This window comes from Lactuca sativa, chromosome 5 (genome assembly GCF_002870075.4).
Source record: "Lactuca sativa cultivar Salinas chromosome 5, Lsat_Salinas_v11, whole genome shotgun sequence".
NCBI classification, from domain to species: Eukaryota; Viridiplantae; Streptophyta; class Magnoliopsida; order Asterales; family Asteraceae; genus Lactuca; species Lactuca sativa.
Window position 1 is genome coordinate 159,376,170 of NC_056627.2, and position 8,417 is coordinate 159,384,586.

Here is an 8,417-nt window from a genome sequence, read left to right on the forward strand (position 1 = left end):
TTACAAATAATTAGTTTTTCACAAAAAAAAGTAATTGTCTTAAAATTTGACAAACGTCATGTTTTTTTTACTTTTTTTTTCAACTTTGAAAATAAAACATTTGCATCAATATAACAGAAAACAACCTGGCTCTGATACCACTGTTAGGTTTTGAGCATTCTAACACTCCTATGGTGTACATGCAACCCTATAAACCTTGGATCTATGTTTTCTCTATTATACATGCAAATAAGAACTTTCCGAGGCTTTAATCCTAACTAGCATACTAAAGGTAACTATACTACAAAGACTAGTTAGATGACATACCTTTTGGTGTAGCTTGATATCTTCAAGCTTTAAGAGCTTAGCCCCAATAGCGTGGAAGCCTCAAATGGAATAACAAATCACCAAAACACCTTGGAAGACTTTAGAGAATATGGATACTTGGTTCTCTCTAGTGAAATTGGCTAGCCCTCTTAGTGTACCCACACTAGTGCCCATTTCACCAACCAAGGACATCTTTATATAGTGTGGAGGATTAGGGTTAAACCCTAATACCCATGATCTTTCATCTCCTAGGATCCATGGGTTAAAGCTCCATGGACTATCCATGAAGACTTAGCGCAACCTAAATGAACTTGGCCCACTACACATATATATCTAAGAGTCCATATTTAATTAGTTCATTTTGATCACTTAATTAATTATAAATTAATTCTTGATCAATACTAATTAAATAATATGATTATATTAATATATTAGAACTTATAATATATTAATATAAATCATAAATATACTATTCTCAAAATACTATCCATATAAATTGTGCCGGTGAAGTGCAACCCAAATGGACCATGCCGGGTCGGGTCAAGTACATACCAAATATAGTTATGGACTTAGAAATTAATCCAACACCAACAAAGAAGATCTAGTATTTAAGTCTCAAAGGGACCCAAAATTGAATCTTTGTCAACTTAATCCATTAAGTCCAAGTCTCCACCCTTCAAATCTGAATCAATATGATGCTTAAATGGATAAAGTTTCCAACTTTATCCATAGTAATGTCTCAAGCTTTCAAGATCTAAACTTTAATACACCAAAATGGCCTAAATGACCAAATTAACTTGCATAGCTAAAAGAGAAGGCAAAAGATTAAAACTTTTCTAGTCCACAAGGTCCAAGAAAGCATTATAAACTTATAAAAAAGGGGTTGGGCTCTAGATTTGAAACATACAATGTTCTTGGGACCTTGGAGAGTAATAAATTTGAAAACTTTATTCCTAACTCTCACTCAAAACTCATTGAAATGGACCAAAACACCAAATACACTTAGATCCAACGATGAAATGCAATAAAGCACAGAACTTTATAACTTGCAAATGCCTAGAAGGTAGATGAAAGTTGAGGTCTTCAATTACCAAGCTTCAGGGATCCATCTAGATTGAAATCATTGCTCAAAAACCACCAAGAACTTCAAAAATGGCCGAGAGAGAGGAAATGAGGGGGGGGGGATCAAATCTTAAAAATGGAAGCGAAGGTTTCTCCCAAGAGGTTCTAGATATGATGGGGGCTAAGAAAATACCCTAAAACATGAATCCTTACCATTAATTACCTTGAAAAGCCTAAACATTTTGTAGGCTTTGAGCTCCATGTTTATCATGTCATGAAAATATATTCTCACCTCATGAGGACTCTCACGTCGTGAGAATTACTTCTCACCTCGTGAGACTATATTTTCACCAAATTTCACTCTAACTTCAAACAATCATAACTTCTTTGTTTCAACTCCGTTTTCAGTGTTCTTTATATGTACAGAAAGGTATTAAAGAGCCCCACAACCATATCTAATTAAATTTTACTTAAAGAACATCCAAATAAAATACTTAATTTATAAAAGAAGTCTGAAAGAACACTTTTTCCATTTTACCCTTCGGCTCCAAGACACAAACCGAGGCTTTAATCACTTATCCAACGTTTATCATCATCCAATAAGGTCTAAAACCTATTCCTTTGAAGCCAAATGGTTTTACTTGATCCATTTATTGTCCAGATTACCGGATTAAGAAATTTCTTGAAACTAGATGTTACACTATGAAAACTGTTACCGAATCGAAATATGTTGGTATATTGCTACTGGTAGTTCTATAGAAAAAACATTCTTAACAAATTGGTACAATTTTTTTATGAAAATACATTTTGTTGTAATTCTAACACAAAATTAAATATCTTGGTTAATTTGCATTGAAATTTTTTAACATAATGAAATTCCATAGTTACTTTGCTATAGAATGGAAGTAGCATTCATAACTATTTACCTATGGAAGTGTGCTACAAATTTTTTTTCCATTGATTGTTTGCTATGGAAAAAAAGCCTAGCTATGTTAGGAATTTCCTTACGAAATCAAATTTCATAACAAGTTTGCTAAGGAGTTCAAATTCATAGCTATTTAGTTATGTGGTAAATTAATTGTTGATGTTTTGTTACGAATATTGTTAAGGAATGAAATTATGTTTTTACTTTTATGAGTTCCATATGTTTTCGGTACATTTTTGTGCCTAGGGGTTTAGGATTGAGGTATACAGGTTATAGTGTAACACCCAGTTCTAGGTAAGCATTATTTCTGAATTATCAATCAGTTTGAAGGATAAGACATTGGTCACGATGTGAGCACTTGTGTGTCATGACATGATGGTACCTGCATGAATGCACATTTCCTTTTGTTGTCACGACGTGGTAGTCCCTACGTGCCCAAACCCTAATTTTGGGAATTGTCCTGCTATTTAAGGGAAATGAGAGCTAGGATTTTCACACCCTCAACCTCCATCACCTTTAAGAAACCCCAATCCTCCATTTGTGATCTTTAAGCTCCTTTTTGGTGATTTGAAGCCTTGAAGATGAAGAAGAGAAGGCTTTTGGTGCATCATTTCAGCTAGAAAGACATTACCTCATTATCTTAAGTTACATTAGGACTCTTTTAAGTCCTCAAGTTCCTGCCTTTTTAGCTCAAGCATGCTAGATCTAGGGTTTAGTTCATTATTCTCATCTTTTGAGGGAGTTTAAGAGTTGGAAACTCATAAAGTTGGCTGCTTTATGAGTTCTCGTGACTCCCTTGTATCTCTTTGTCCTATATCTAGAATATTAGTGAGTTTTGGGGACCATACATGAGATTTGACCTCTTTTTTTCTTTCATTTTGACCTAGTTGGTGTTTAAGACATGCATGTATAAAAATCTATGATTTTTATCATATTTTGAGAAGGAGAAAACCTTTTGGAAAGTTTTGTTGCTTGGCTTGAAGGATTAAGAGCTTAAGGCATAAAGTTGTTGAGAGCATTCTTCACAACATGACGAGTTGGTCGTCATGACGCAACGATGGGTATTTCTTGATTATTTTCTCTTCAATTTGCCACGACGTAACCAGAAGGTGGTTACGATGTGTTGATCGGTTGAATGAATTTTGAGTGTTGACTTTGACTATGACCATTGACTTTTTGACCAATTTTGACTTTAGGTCAAATTTAGGGTTTTGGGTTGTAGTTTGAGATGTGGTCCCTATTTTCTATATAGGTGACCTCTAGTGTCGGTTTTTTGATATGTGATCAGTGCTATTTCTAATAGGTTGCAATGTGACTTTTACCACCATACTTTGTACTACAGTATATGTCCTTGTACCTAGGATGTTGGTATACTGTAGTGATCTGGTAGATTGCTAGAGCTGTATGATTACCTATATTGCTGGTTAGTATTATTTGTTTACTTATGTCAACATAAGACGGTTAGGTTGAGGCGTTACTGCTTTTTCTTGTAAGCCAACAAACTTGGGAGGAATCCATGCATAAGTTGAAGGTCAGGAAGGACATTCCAGTCTTATGTTGTGGGCTTAAGGGCAATCAATTATTATGTTATGGGCCAAGTGTGGATGCATTGTGTGTGTGTATATATATATATATATATATATATATATATATATATATATATATAAGGACATTCCAGTCTTATGTTGTGGGCTTAAGGGCAATCAATTATTATGTTATGGGCCAAGTGTGGATGCATTGTGTGTGTGTGTATATATATATATATATACATATATATATATATACATATATATATATATATATATATATATATATATATATATATATATATATATATATATATATATATATATAGTCATGTGGGGTATTTTGGTGGGAACTCACTTAGCTTTAGCTTACATTTATTGATTTAAATGTTTTTAGGTACTTTAGACGATAAGGGAAAGGCAAAGGTGTGATCATACATATCCTCCTGCTAATTTATATCTGAGAGACTATTTGATACTCTGATTTCTATGGATTTGATTTGAAAAATAATGGTTGGTTATCTTATTGTTTTATGAAAAGCTTTTTATTAAAATGAAAAATTTGTCATGATTTTTGGGATGTTACAAGTTGGTATCAGAGCCCTGGTTTGAGAGAATTGGATGAAACTCGTGTGATTCCAGAATCAAACTATGGATCTAGAAAATATGTTTTTATAACTAATTAAAAAAATGATTAAAGGAGAGGATGAGATGTGTACAGTCAGTCGGAACCCCAAGGAAAGTTATTCCACAAGATACCGACACTTGTTTTATATGTATTAATGATATGTTAGAAATGCATGCTAGATTATAGGCTAGGGATCTTCAGGAATTGCATGATAGAATTGTTTGATTTATGATTCCTGATAGCCAAGGGGATTTCTTGATAGTTATATCAAACTAACATTATTACTGTTGTTGTCTAGTGTATGCATCATGGTTGTACATAACTAAGATTTTATACCCTTAGAATGTTCTATTTAGCCTTATTTCCAGTTCCTTGTTTGGTTGTGGAATTAGGGTAGAATCAATTATTCGAATGTCTATCGAATCCAACGTTATGTATGATTAGCATACTAATACGGCTGGAGAGTTAGTGGAAGTTTCATGAGTGAGTGTGATTGTTAGTAAGCCAGCCATTAAGGAGATTATTACCTACTTTTGAGAGAGTGGATATAGGATGTATGCGTATCCTAGTTATTTGGGCCTAATGGTTAGGAATTCGTGATGATCCTTCAAGAAAAATACACATAGGTGTGGAAGGTAGTAAGAGCATGTACTACTAGAAGAATAGGACCCATACACGTATTAAGGAAGTCATGATTTACGTGGATTGGTTGATAGTGTGGTAATGCAATATAATGTGATTTATGATGTGTTCCAATTTATTTTTAGTTTGGTGATCACAAAAGGTTCAGGATCAGGAGTTGATGGCCCAAAGAGGCCATGATTCATTGACGATGAGATTCGCGAGATGATCACCACTCATGTGCCTATGGAAGTTAGGGAGGAGATCCCAGAGATGTTTGGGTCTATCAAGACGCCATGATGGATCTATTTGATGAGCGTTATGTTGTTATCACTGAGGATATTGTTGTCGCAACCATTATAGCTGTTGCAAATGTAGGTCTCTAGGGGAGGGGATGATTTAGTATCAGGACTTTAGCAACATGAAGCCCTCAGAGTTCGTTTGCTTCAACGATATATACATACCAATAATGATGTTAGGCATCACCAAGATACCTACCGAGATAGCTCTATTCTTCCCCAATTATGCTGCTGTGGAGTAGCTTCATATTTCCTGCTAGTTGATCATGCTTAAGACTTCGACCGGGGAGTTTTTATCGAATCAGCAATATAGTTCCCTCTTCGAGATGCAGTCATTCGCTCGGATGAGATAGATTGCGATTGAGACCTAGACGAGAGAGAAAAAACAAACCCCAATTCAGAAACAGCCAGCAACAAAGTGGTCCAAGCCTGCTGATTCATGATCTATGGGTTACAAGTGCTGTACTTGTGGCAAGTTCAGGAAGATGCATAAGGGAGAATACCGATCAGAGACAAGGTGCTGCAATTTCAGCAAAAGGGTCATTATGCAAGGAATTGCCATCAATAGGTTCCGCAGTTGATCACCAAGATTTGTTACTACTGTGATCATGTTGGCCATGTGAAGTCCAACTATCGCTTGCTCGCTGCTAGACCAATGCATGCATTGGCTCTTCTCACCCTTCGTGTCACAGATGGCTCTTAGGGGAGGGCTGAGGCCCCGAAGGCTAGGGTTGTGCATTTCAGCTTACTACAGAGGAGGGCAGGGTGGTGCCTGACATCATTATTGGTATGTATTCATTTATTATTCTATAAAGTTATCTTATATATGCTTATATTCGTATTCCTGATAGGTACTTTTGTAGTGAATTCTTTGTATGCTCTTGTACTTTTTGACTTGGGTGGGAGTTGGTATTTTATTTCCCAAACCTATAGTAAGGATTTCGATATGACCCTTGGGTTGTTGGAGTGTCCGCTGAGAGTTTCCATGTCCAACAAACACAATATTTCTGATTCGAGCGTGTTTCTTGATTTTACCTTGGAGATATTCTAGATACTCTACCCGTTTTACCTAATTCCCATCCATATGGGGGATGTATACGTGATTGTGGGGATGGACTGGCTGAGCAGGTTTAGAGCTGTGATCGATTGCCAGAGGCAGCTAGTGGTGGTTCGAACCCTAAGAGAGGTAGAGCTAACTATTTACGGCGAGGGTATCAGGGTTAGTTCAACTTTTTGTTTAGCTTCAAAAGCTAGCTAGTATCTCCAGCATGGTTGTTCAGGTTATCTTGAATATGTGGTTGAAACTCGAGTTGAGGAGAAGGTTTTTCTTACCAATATGCCAATGGTTAGGAAGTTCCCAGATGTCTTCCCAGAGGAATTACCTAGGGTGCCTCCCATGAGGCAGGTGGAGTTTAGGATCTATCTGATCCCCCGATGCGGCCCCGATTGCTAAGGCGCCATACCGCCTCACACCACTAGAGCATGAGTTGTCCTCTCATCTTTAGGAGTTGTTGGAAAAGAAATTTATCAGACTGAGCAATTCACCCTGGGGAGCATCGATTCTATTTGTGAATAAGAAGGATGGGTCTCATGGTATGTGCATAGATTATCGGGAGTTGAACAAATTGATGGTGAAGAATAGTTACCCACTTCCTTGGATTGATGATCTTTTCGCTCAACTGTAGGGTGTATCTTGGTTCTCCAAGATTGAACTGAGGTCATGATACCATCAGATGATGATCAGAGAGGAAGACATGGAGAAGACAATGTTTTTGACTCGCTATGGTTATTATTTCTTCGTGGTGATGCCATTTTGGTTTACCAATGCACCTACAACATTTATGAATATGATGAATCCGGTATGAAGACTGATGCTTGACCATTCGATTATTGTTTTCATTGATGACATTTTGGTTTACTCCAAGACAATGTAACAACATCAGGAGCACCTTCGAGGGTTACTTGGAGTCCTTAGGAGGGAGAGTCTATATGCCAAGTTCTCCAAGTGTGAGTTCTAGTTATGAGAGGTCCATTTATTAGGACACCTCATCAATCAGAACGGGATTCTAGTCAATCCGGCCAAGATTGAGGAAGTTATGCAGTGGGAGGTCTCGAAGTCTCCATCTGAGATCAATATTTTTCTGTGGTTGGCAGGTTACTATCAAAGATTCATCCAAGATTTCTACAAGATTGTTGTTCCTCTGAATCAGCTTCACGAAAAATAGTGTGAATTTCCACTGGGGGCCTGAGCAACAGCCTGCATTTGAGACTCTGACACAAAAGTTATGTAAGGCTCGATGTGGACTCTTCCAGAGGGTGTTGAGGATCTTGCAGTATTTTGTGATGTTTCAATCATGGTTTTGGGACCGATTCTCATGCAGTGGGGTAGGTTCATCACGTACGCTTCCATGTAGTTGAAGCCTTATGCGGTTAGGTATCCGACTCTTGATTTGGAGTTAGGAATTGTGGTATTTTCCCTCAAGATTTGGCAACACTATCTCTATGGGCTCTCATGTACCATTTACATGGATCCCAAGAGCCTAGGCTTGTTGGATCCATATCCCCAAGAAAATTTATGGAGTGATATTGTTATTAAACTATGATCCTATAGGGTCACACCTTTATCAAGTTGGCAAATTTTGTATATTTAGTATTAATATGATTATTAATAAATAATATCAATTCCTGCATTTTAATTAGGGAATAACTATTGTTTTATGAAGATAATAACTATAAGAGAGTATAACTACTTATTATTTCAGATGGTATGAATTAATTACCCATGCACAATATTTTGGACTTGTTGGATTGTTTTGTCTTTTACCTAAAGACAAATTTTTTTATAAACTTGGAGTTTATAAAAAATAAAGAATTCTCCTCTTTTCAAGAGATATGGGCTAAAATATTAAAATATGGGGGTTGCTTTTCAACCTGCATGCTTTGTCTCCCATGCTTGTAAAGGCTAGCCATTACTTTAGAGTATTCTAATGGTTAGGCCTTACCTTTCATGGACTATATAAGAGATGCATTAGGCTTGCATTTTGCTAATA